Below are 11,965 nucleotides of genomic sequence, written 5' to 3' on the forward strand. Positions count from 1 at the left end.
TAGTGTTATTGTGTATCAATACCCTTTCTGAGTTCTGGGGGTCCTTCTAGGGTCATTGTCTAAGGGAGATCTTTATGGGGATCCCAGTAACTACGTAAGGCAAAGAAAGCTAAACTCATTCAGACCCGGCTGAGATGGGAACACCTGTTAACCAATGAGAATCTTCCCTTCCCAGGCACCTGCAAGTGGATGGGGGTCCCAGCCTTCCCTACATGAATAAGAAGGTGTTGAAGAAGGAGTGCCAGGTGTAACGGCAGAGTGGTCATCTCCTTGGGGACATCCAGGTTCTTGTTTTATGCTTTTCTTTTAAGGAAATATGTTCTGAAAACAATCTTACGTCTAGCTCTCTGAAGAGGGCCCTGTCCCCTTCTTCTTGTGCAGCCTCCAAAGCTTCAAATAAAATCTATAAGATCATCAAAGAAGCATGTATGCTGAAATACATTTATCAAGACATTTAAAAGACATATCCGGGTTTCAGGAGTATACGAATTTCTTTTTTATATATTATAGAACACGCTGTGGTGCGTCCAATTCTGTTGTCTTCCAAAGTAGTGTCGAGGATGACCAGGCCTGGTGTGGCTCACATTCATCACGGAGGGAAGTGCTGAGGCCTTGCCACTGCCCTGAGCCCCTCGGGTGGGGAGTCCCCATGTGTAAGCCCCTCAATTGATCTAAGCCTGGGTGTGTGTGGGGGGAGCTGGCTGCCTGAGTTACTCCCGAGGGGTTAATTTTCCTCCCATTCTGAGCAGACGCTCCTCAGATTACACCGACATTTGAGGCTTGGGTTTCGGCCACATTTTCAAATTTTTCTCTTCATTTGCACAGAAACCTGAGCAGCTTCTGCAGTCTGATTGCATCATTAATCATAGTGTGACTGCTTGCATGCCCAAATGGAAAATCTGTTCTTTGTTTCTTTCTTCTCTTTGGTTTTTCACTCTCTGCCTCTGAATGAGGATTAGACATGACTGTGCCCCTCCCCTCCCCTCCCTTCCTGTCCACATGGCCCCTCCCTGTGCTGATGTCCCTGTCCTTGCTCTTCCTGAGAGACTGAGGGAGCCAGGAGTGGTTTAGTCAATTTGTATCTCTCCTTGTGGCCCAGGGATGATGGTAACACACACACACACACACACACACACACACACAAGCACGCACACACGCAGTTTCTTTGTTCCTTTCCAAGAACCGGTTGGCTTACAGCAAAAATACTAATTAATCGGGGCAAGATTCAATCACAGGGAAAAATTACACAATGGAGATAAATGGTTTTGTGGAGGAGGAGGTCCAGATCCCACGGTCCACATCTTCCTCCACCTTTTCCTTTCCTACTGATAATTTCAGTGGAGATGGAGTCCTGGCTTTCAAGGGCTCTTATGGCTCGACTCCTAAGGGACTACTTGATTCAGAGTCCCCATCTCCTGACCATCATGGCTGTCCTATCCTATACTGATCAGGGTGCTTGCTGTACAACTGCTGGCGAGCACTGATACCCTGGGGCCTTCTGTCTTGTCTCTGGCAATGTCAGACCTCACCTCGCCTTCTCTAATTGGTACCTGATCTCCCTCCCGCAGGGCAGGACCCATGTCCCCCATGTAGAACTCTCTGCACACGGGAGTCTGGAGCAAACCCACCCTTCCCAAGACAGAGGGCAGTTCTTCCCTTGAACCCACGTTCCAAATACTCAGCTCCAGTCCCAGCCCAGCTGGCTGGGGAGGAGAAGAGGGAGAGGGATTGTCTTCCTGTTAGTGAAGCCCTCCCCTGCCTGGAGTGGTCCCAAGATCCTAAGAAAGCTGTCACATCCTTCTAGAATCCTTGTCCCTTTACTCTGTCTGAGCCCATTTGTAGCCAAATACTGATCCCCCACCTCCCATACACAGATGTGTGCACAAGCTTGCGTGTTTGGAATTTTTCTAAGTGAAGAGTTTTCTCCCATGTTCCCAGCCCACTATTCCTGGGCTTCTGGGTCAGAAGCCTGTGCATTCATTGAGTTTCTATATCGAGCCCACTAGGGAAGTATGTGGACACTGCTTTAGCATCATATTTCCCGTGAGTGGTTTTACCCAGAGCAAAGAGGCTTTCCACCCCTTGGCTAACTCTGCTCTCCCCTCCAAATGTAGAAGGTGCTGGAAACTTTTGTCTGTCATCTATCTATCTACTCATACTTTGCAGTGCTGGGGATAAACCCTGGGCTTCTTGCATGATAGACAAGGGCTCTGCCATTGAGCTATACCCTCAGCCCCTTGGTAACTTTATTTAATTTCTTGAAATGGGGTCTCCTTGTGCTGCCCAGACTGGTCTCTAAATCATGGGCTTAATTGATACTCCCACTGAACCTTGAGTCAGGACTAGGTGTATGTCACCAAATGTGGCTCGTTTTTAAAATCACAGTTTGTTTTTTCACTACAACCAGGCCCCTGATGGGAGAGGTGAAAGTTCTGGGATTTGTTGGAACAAAATCAGAAACGAATCAATGCACTTCAGACAAGACCTGTTTTTTGTCTTCCTCCTGCTCTTTCGTGATGAAGAGCTATGGCTGTGGCTCTGAGATGTGTCCTCGGGTTTCTTTGAACAGGAGAATAAGAAATGAATCCCAGATGGACTCCTTCCCTTGAGGGAACTCAGTCTTGTCATTGCCAAATGGCTGTGCCCTGGAATTGACATTTACTGGCACCTGGGCCTGACGACTTGAATTTATGTTTGGCGCCAGTGATGTGGTTTGGAGATATATATATATATATATATATATATATATATATATATGGTGTCCCCCATGTAGAACTCTTCACTGATGAAGTGGTTAGAAGAGGAGAGCTGTAACCTAACCATCCCATCTTCGTTAGAATGGACTAACTGGGTGATAACTGTGGGGAGGTGGGGTGTGGCTGGAGGAGGTAGGTTACTGGGGGTGTGCCTTGGGAGGGTTCATCTTTCTGTGGCCCCTTCATTCCTCTCTCCTCCTCCTTCCCCCTTTTTTCTTTTCCTCCATATCCCTCTCCTCCTTCTTCTCTCTCCTTTCTTCCCTTCTGCCTTCCATGGGGTCAACAGTTTTCCTCCATCACACCTTTTGGTCACGATGTTCTGCCTCATCTCGGGCCCAGAGGGATGGAACTGGCCAGCCATGGACTGAACCTCTGAAATTGTGAGCCCAAATACACTTTTCCTCCTCTGAGCTGTTCTTGTCAAGTATTTTGGTCACAGTGATGAAAAGCTGAGTCACACAGCCCAGAATGGACGTGACCAGGTCATCTGTCACCTACTGGGTATGTTCAGGTTTGTGCTCCCTGTGTGATCTGACGGCATGGAAGAAATAGAAGGAGGGAACAGGTGGATGAGGTGGTGTTTTACTGCCTTAGAGGGGTGTGGCTGGCAGCTTCTGTTACTGTAAATCAATATCTAAGATAGACAGCTTAAAGGAAGGAAAAGATTTATTTTGGCTCACAGTCTCAGAGATTTCAGCTCATGGTCACTTGGTCCATCGCTTTGGTTCTGTGGTCAGGCAGCACATCATGGTGAGTGAAGTGTGGTAGAGCAGAGCTGCTAACCTCATGGTGGCCAGGAAATAGAGACAGGAAGTGGCCCAAGTCCCATGACCCCTTCTAGGGCACACCCCCAATGACATAACTTCCATCCATTAGTCTCCACGAGCTCCCAGTAGCACCACCAGCTTGTGACTGAGTCTTCAGCACATGGGCCTTGGGGGGGCCATACAAAATCCAAACTGCAACAAAGTGTATCCCCCAGCTCCAAAGTGGACTGGAAGCCTGTCACCCAGTACCCTTGCATGTGCCATTTGTCTGCCCATGACTTGGAGAAAGGAACATCTGAGACCTAAGGTCCCAGGCTACTGTGGAGATGCCTCAAAAGGAAGCATTTTAGGTCAATGACCACAAAACCATCTTTGTGATAGGTTCAAATTATTTCTTTCTGCCCCAGCAATTTGGTTCTCCTATGGGTCCGAGTGGGTAGGTATTAGAAGGGACTTAGCATCCAGGCCAGGAGGGAGCCACTGTACCCAGCCCCTCTGCCAAGGGTAAGAGCAGTGTGGCCTTTTTGCCAGAGGTACTGCTCACTTTTCTCCTACTGCAGGGAGGGCCCCGGGTTGGAATCACTGGAGGCCACCAGAAGAAGCTGGAAAATAACTTCCCACCAATGTTGTCTCACAAGTCTGTACTGAGGGTTCTCATAGCCAGTGAGATGTAGCCCCATCACGATCTGACTCGATTCTTTGATCACAGGCAAATTCAAACTTCACCCCAAAATAGCCCAAGGGAGATGTGCTCCCCAGTTTCCAACGGAGGAGGGTGTAGGTGACACTGGAGAGGAGTGGGTGGGTGGTAAAACTGGCATGGGCTCCTTCGAAAAATGCACACTATCCTTTGCTCATTGTCTCCCTACTGCACCATATTGAGTCTGCCTGTCCCTTTTCCTGCACAGAGAGTCCACAATCCTGATGGAATCCATCTCCACCCACTCCGTGCCTCTCTTAGTGCAGCACATATAAAATGCATATAAATGGCTGGAGGGAGACTGGGACCCCTGGGTCGTCTCATTTGAAGCCTGTGGTTGGTGCCTTATCTGACAATCGTGCAGTGACTTTCTGTCCTTTTCGACAGCTTCCCTCTCTGCTCTTCTCAGACTCGAGAGGTCAGAGTGAGGGCTGGCCTCCTTGGGAAGAGGGGCTTCCAAGAGCGAGCTCTTTGGAAATCAGCAGGAGGAGTACCAGGCCTCCATCTAGAAGACAGTGTTAATGGTGGGTCAAGATGCTGTCTTCCACCCCATGTCCCCGTGCAAGGACCTCTGGCCCCAGTAGCAAAGTCCTGCTGCCACTTTCATCTCTGATAGACTCCCTGCTGCAGCCCCCATCACTGTCCCAGGAAGCTGGGTGTCCTGCTGCTTGGTCACTTTCCTCTAACACCCCTTATGTCTCCTTCATTCGCTGGTCTTTCGTTAAATGTGCAAAGGTGATATGATCTGAGCATTGATTGTAGCCAATCCCATATATATTGGTACCAGGGATTGAACCCAGGGGTGCTTGACCACCGAGCCACAACCCCACCCTTTTTTATATAATTTAAAATTTGAAACAGGGTCTTGCTGAGTTGCTTAAGGCTTCGATAAGTTGGCTAAGTTGCTGAGTCTGGTTTCAAACTCACGATCCTCCTGCCTCAGCCTCCTGAGCTGGTGGGATTACCGCCACCGCACCTGACAATCTCATATCTTAAACTCTTTCATCTCGACAATAAAAACCAATGGTATTCTGGAGCAGTGTCTGAAGAGCTTGCAGTAAGTCTTCCTGGAGCAGCAACTGCTGATGGGGTGAAGGTCCTTCCAATGCTAGCGAAGCACCTCAGAGTGTGGACATACCTACATCATACATAATGTCACTTCTCAATTGTTTAAAGGAAATGGCAGGCAATATAGGATATGAATGTCCCATGGTGGCTCCACTTTTTCCTTCCATTTCTGAAAAGTGCTTGTGTGTGTGTGTGTGTGTGTATCCACACTTACACAGATGTGTGTATCCATATGGCGTGTGTCTGTATCTAAGCTATGCACAGTGGATGCACACAGTGGGCCATGTAACTTGGAACCTGAGCTGTCTCGGTGAGCGGCCCACAGTGGACAAGATGCTGGAGGAAGAGGAAGAAGGTAGTGGCGACGTTCTGACATTTGGGGCAACAAGGATTTCTTCTAAGGATCGCTGCTCTGTTCTGAAAGCTGCCCTGACCCTCCATTCTGACGGATTTCATGGAGAAACAGGGATGCAGTATGACTTTTTTTCTGTGAAGAAGGCTGAGCACTGCCCCTTTATCTGAATGCCCCAGTGAATCCATCTGAGAAATTAGGGGGTTGGACTCGGATCCCTCCCAGCTCTGACATTCTGAACATATGGTCGGTTGTGATGTTGGGTGGGTGTTGGAAGATGTGTGTGTGTGTGTGTGTGTGTTGGGAAAATGGGCTTCAAAACCAGGAAAGCAAACGTAGCTCCGAGTGTTGGAGGAAAGGCTGCGGGGGGCAGACCTCCCTTCTGCTCTTGGGCGTCTGTGCAGTTCCCCTTTTTTCTGGGGAGCCTGCTCACCTTCTGCTTTTGCAGTGAATACATTTGCAACTTAATGCTGCCTTCCCTGGGATCCACTTGGTTCATTAAACAAAATGATTTACTCTGATGGGCATTGTTTGCTGCTCGGCTCCCCCCTGCTTCAGGTCTCTGAATGGGAGCCATCCTGGCCCTGCAGAGACAAGTGATGAGGCAGCCCCTCATCTGGCAGTCACTGCCCACCAAGAGCCCCCCTTCCTGCCACAGATTGATTGCACTGTAACGAAACGCTGATGATATAACGCCAACCAATGCATTCACCTTTAAAGCCTTGATTTAGTAACGCCCACGTGGCAGTGACAAATGTCTGGTGTGTAATTTTGGTTAGCAGAATATATATGCCCCCCAGAATTCAATATATTTTTTTAACCTCATACAATTTAATAGAGGCTAGTGTGAATTTGCTTGAAGACCTAACACACCATAACTCAGCTCATGGTTTACAGCTGGACTCTGGGAATGAGCGAATGTCACATCAGAGCCACGGATTTCCAAGTATTATCTGTGTTAAGCATTCAGGAATCAGGTAGTCTGCTCTTGTGAGGGTGGCGGGGGATTAACCTGCAACACCCATTCGACCTCACTGGGTACAGTAGGTGCTTAAATATGTGAAAGAGGAAATGATCATTGAGACCCCGAGGCCAGCACTGTGGCTCACCCCCTGAGTTCCTCCCTCCACCAGTGCCTGACCTCTTGTGAACTCCTGGGTCAGTTATTTAACACATCAACCATGGTATCTCCCAAGGGCAGACTGAAAACTTTTCTAGGAGTTTTGATTTTGTAGGCAGGGGTGATCTCTTTCTATCTTTGCTTTCAAATCCTGGCCTCTAGCAAGAGTCTGGCCAGATAGGAGTGGCGTGTTGACCACTGGTTTTTGGGAAGCTTTGCCGCTCATTGGGTCCTCCCGCCGCGCAGTCGGAGCATCAGTCTGCAAGTTACCTGGCAAAAATTACAGAATGGGTTCCAGTTTGCATGGCCCAAGCCCAGAAGGAAGCAGTTCCCGTGTGACCAACTTCACAATAGAGTCCCTGGGAAAGAGGAGAAATGCTCCCTGGTGACATGAAGCTGAATTCTGCCTCTATGGGTCTCCTTTTATCACCTAAAATACTTCTTAGCTCAGCTCCTTGGCCTGTTTTTCCTTCCTGCCCAATTAGACAGGAAGACTTTTCCAGAGGCATTGGGTCTTATTCTGATTTGGATTGTGACAATAGCTAGCACATGGCTGGCACTTCCTAAATGTTTAATAAATAATAATAATTATCCTAATGATAGGCCTTCTGCTTGCTGACAGCTTCTGCCCTCCTCTCTCCCACTCACTGCCAGCTCCTTTGGAAGGCTCCTTCCTTCCCCTTTGGTTTCTTCTCTCTCCACTCTGGGGCCAGGATCTGAACTGATGTGCACCTTGTTCAAGTTCCCTGATGCACCTCATCTCCCTGGAGGTGTCTCTGAAACTGCCATGGGCTTAAACTACTCCCTTTCCTCCTAGGAGTCACACAATGTCTTGTGTGGCATCGTGGACGACTGCAGGAACCCCAGCGAAGTTTGCAGGATGACTCAGAACGGTCCGTTTCTCATCCACTGTGCGGCCTGGATGAGAAAGCCTTGGTCACTAAGCACCAAGCAGACACCAGCCCTTGGAGATGAACAGGACCTAGCCCTGTCTTCAGAGGTCACCCGCAGGGCAGGCAAGGCTGACAATTACTCACAGTCCTGCCACTTTGATTTGAAGAAATCTGTCTGAATGGTTAGTAATTATCAAATTCTTTGGGATTGGAGACGGAGTCTTATCAATTCTCTCCTCATCTTGGATTGAGTAATGGGAGGTTAATATTCAGGTTTTATTGAACTATCTCTTGATGTACAAATTTTTTTAAAACCTGAACTGGTGAAGTTTTATAGAAATGAGACATTAAACATCTGGCTGTTGTTTGAGAAATAATGTAGCTCTTAGAGATTATGTAAATGATTTTCCCCCAATAAGCAGTTATTCATATATTTATTTAAAAGTGTTTATAAAGGACTGTGTGTGATACTTCATTTTATGTGTCAATTTCATTGGGCTATGGAGTGCCCAGACATTTGGTGAAATATTATACAGGGTATGTCTGTGAGGGTCAACATTTGAGTAGGTAGAATGAGTAATGCAGATGGTCCTCTCTATGTGGGAGGGCCTCATCCAATCAGTTGAAGACTTAAATAGAACAAAAGGCTGACTCTATCTTGGGTAAGAGAGAATTTCCTTTTTTGGTGGCTTTCAAATTGGGGCCTTAGATTTCTGTTGACCTTTGAATGGGGACATAGCATAGGCCCTTCCTATTTTTATAGCAGGTTCTGACCTTCAGACTCAAACTGGGACCTAGGCTTTACAGATTTTGGACTTGAGAACCCACAGTCCTCCTTATCTCTCTCTCTCTCCTATTTATATCTATTATTCATCATCTCTGGCCCTCCATCCATCCATCTAGCTTCCATCTTTTATCTGTCCTGATTTTTCTGTTTCTCTGGAGACCCTTATTTATACTCTGTATGTAATGTTATTAAAAGAGTTTGGGGCACAAATGAGAGCTTCAGCTTTGCTATTCAGCATTTGAGATCCTTGGGTAAATCGAATCTCCCTGAGCTCTAATCTTCCTATTGCCTAGAAAAATGGGGGAGCAGTCTTATAGGGTCATTGTAGGACTGAAGCTCAGATAACTGCTGGTGGAATGTATTGCTGATCCCACATGCTTGGCACAGGGCAGCCATGGACCTGAGTATTTTCTATGGTTCAAGCTCAGTGTGATGCATCAGGAACACAGGGATCAATTAAACCTCCACAAGCTCCTACCGGGGGCACAGACCTCTTCCTCCATCTCCGCCTCACTATCCCCAGCAGCAGCAGCCACAGACACTATAGCATGCCCACTCTTTGCAGGGACCTCTCTCTGGTGCCTCGTGCCTGCATTGGGAAATATTTCTGGGCATGCAGTATCCTTGTCCATTAGCCACTCCTGCTCTGCATCCCGTCTCAACTGTCTCTGGACCCTGGGTCCCAGGCCTTTTGACCACTACGGCCGTTCTCAGCCCTTCATGTGGGTGCCCTAGTCTTCTTCTTAGAAAGCAGAAGAAAAACCACTGTCCATTCTCTCCCAGGACCACCTGTGTGTGTGACCCTCACCATTCAGGCCACATCAGGTGGGTACTTCAGGAGACGAAGGGGCCACGGACACTGTCCACTGTACTGCCTATCCTCCCCCAGTCCAGCTCTGTTGTCTCTGGCCTGAGCCTGCCACAGCCCCCCAACTGGCACCCCCTCTCTTTGCCCATCTCTGCTGTTGCCCACGCATCACTGACGCCATCATTTAACCATACACGTCTGAGCCCAGGCATAAGTTCCTGTGCTTGAAACTATCCACGGTCTCCATTTGTTCCCAGGGACACAACCAGAGTCCTCAGCGAGGCCCGTGAGGCTGAAGGGGACCTGTCCCACTTGCCCCAGTTGCTCAGTGTGGGGCTGCTGCCTAAGCATAGAGGGATTTCCTGTGAGTGCCATGTCTTTGCTCCCTGCTCTACTAACCTGCACTTTTCTTATAAAAATTAATATTCTATAAGAGTTCATACCTATAAAAGGGTCTATGCCAAGTTCATAAGATTCTAAATCAGAGCTACAAAATACTCCTGGCCGTTCCAGAGCATGGTCAGCACCAGCTGGCTCCCTGCAGGACCTCCCTCCCTTGCACAATCCCAAACTCTCTCACCCCTTTCACCTCATCAGGCTCTCTTGGCAAGTCCCACCCCCAAATAAATGCCTCTCCCACAGTCAGGGTTTTGCACTCCTGTGAGATCATGGATGGAGAAAACCCATAATCTCCAAGACTGCCCAGAGGGAACTGGGTCCCCTCCTGACTAATTTCTTACTGGGATCACCTTGTTCCTGGCTGGCTGTCTTCACTTCCTCTCCCCTCGGCTCCAACCATTCTCCCTGGCAACCTGCAGAGCAAACCAAACTGCACCCGGCCCTCTCTTGCACCTTTGCTCCCCTGAATGTGCCCTCTGCTCCTTTCCAAGATTGTCACCAGACCCCATCTGCTCCCACCTGCACAAGGATCCCCTCCAACATTTTCCTCTCTCTGACACTATCGAGTTCTCCTTCTCATGGTTAAAGCAAATGAGCAAGCACAAATGAACGTGCTTGAGTGTCCTTCCCAGCGGAAGTAGGCTGTTCACGCACCTGCTTCCCCTCATGGAGGAAGAACAGGCCTCTCTGGTGTCTCCACAGCACTGGGCACAAGTCAGTTCTGCTGGATGGAAACAGGACAGCATAGGGCCAAAAGTATCATGGATTTGATTGGGCAGAATATCCAGGTTCTTGAACACGTTCCTGCAGCAAACAAATGTTCTGGATCTCCCTGTGATGGCTCAGGAGAGGCCAGAAGCAAGAGACACTGCCAGAGACTTCATGCAGATGGATCCCAAGATGTACAGCAGAACCATAGCCAGGAGGATTGGCCTTTTTCTGGGGGCTCTTAATGGCTTCCAAACTCTTCTGTTGCTGGTCTGTCTGACCATTGCACGCTATTGAGAAGTTATTGGTAACACCACTAATAACTCAGAGATTTTCATCTCGAGTCACATAGCTACAGATGAATTGACTGGGAATAAAAGCCAGGTCTCTAGTCTCCTGGTTCAGCACTCATTATAGCAGCAAGCTAAGGCTGAAGACAGGACACTGTGATAGGAAGACAGAACAAAGGGTCTGTGGTTAGAGCAAGCCCAGACACAGCCCCTGCTTCATCACGGAGCTGAGCGATTGTGGGTGAGCGAGCAACTTCATCTTTCTAAATCCTAGACTCCCATCTGCAGGAGGAGGTGACAATCTCAATCTCCTAGACTCAAATGGATATTACCCGTGACATTTTTGAGCTTGGCACTGGACATAGTAGGTGCTCAGTAACATCTTAAGCAAAACAATAATATTGTATTTCCTCTGGCTGCTGTGGTTAAGAAGAGACATCATGGGTGGAAGTAGTGCTGGTGAGGGATGAAGGGGCCATGCTTCTCTGCGCAACTGCACAGAGGAGGTAGGAACAGACATCTGGGCTCTTCAAATTCTCCAAGCACTGGGCAAGGGGTCAGACACACGTGGTGGACACTTTGTGTCCTTCCAAAGCACAGAGCTTGGATCTGGTTGCAGGAGACAGGCTGGTGTTCGGGCACTTCCAGTGAGCTGTAGAGGTGGCCTTTCATGGTGTGTGAGCTGTTTCCAGATGCGTTCAAGCAGAGTTTTCAGGAGCCCCCTGAGTAATGTTGGGGAGGGTTTTTTTTTTTTTGATTTGCAGGATGACTGAAACAAAGTTCCTTTAAGTCTTACCAGACCAAGCATGCCTATTTATTTTTGTGCTTAGAAAAATAATGGCCCCAGAGATGTCTCACATCATAATCTCTAGAACCTGTGAATGTGTTAAACTACTTATCAAGGTGGAGTTAAGGCTGTAGTTGGAAATAATGTTGTTGATAGATTGACCTCAGAAGAGAGAGATCATTTTGGGTTATTGGGCTGGGCCCAGTGGAATCACAAAATCTTTACAAGTTGGAGAAGAAGTCAAACAGAGGCAGCGGAAGGCAGACTGGACTTGCTGTTGCTGGCTTTCAGGATAGAGGTACCTTGGGCTAAGAAATGTGGGTGGCATCTGGATGTTACAAGGGGCAGGGAAACAGATTCTCCCCTAGAAACTCCATAAAAGAATGGATGTGGTCCTGCTGGCCCCCTCATTAGGGCCCAGTGAGATTCATTTCAGACTTCTCACCTTCATATTTGTCAGATGATAAATTTAGGTTGTTTTTTTTTCATATATATATATATATATATATATATATATATAGATGTGTATA

General features: G+C 48.0%; 1 long non-coding RNA gene across 1 annotated transcript in view; it reads left to right on the plus strand.

Moving 5' to 3' along the window:
* LOC125619372 overlaps positions 1-8,062 on the plus strand; it is a 69,445-nt gene extending 61,383 nt beyond the window's left edge. The window contains exon 4 of the long non-coding RNA XR_007350892.1: positions 7,581-8,062. This is a non-coding gene — a long non-coding RNA (uncharacterized LOC125619372). The remainder of the gene's footprint in view (positions 1-7,580) is intronic.
* The last annotated feature ends 3,903 nt before the right edge of the window (positions 8,063-11,965 follow it).

The sequence above is a fragment of the Marmota marmota genome, unplaced genomic scaffold (genome assembly GCF_001458135.2).
Source record: "Marmota marmota marmota unplaced genomic scaffold, marMar, whole genome shotgun sequence".
In the NCBI taxonomy this organism is placed as follows: Eukaryota; Metazoa; Chordata; class Mammalia; order Rodentia; family Sciuridae; genus Marmota; species Marmota marmota.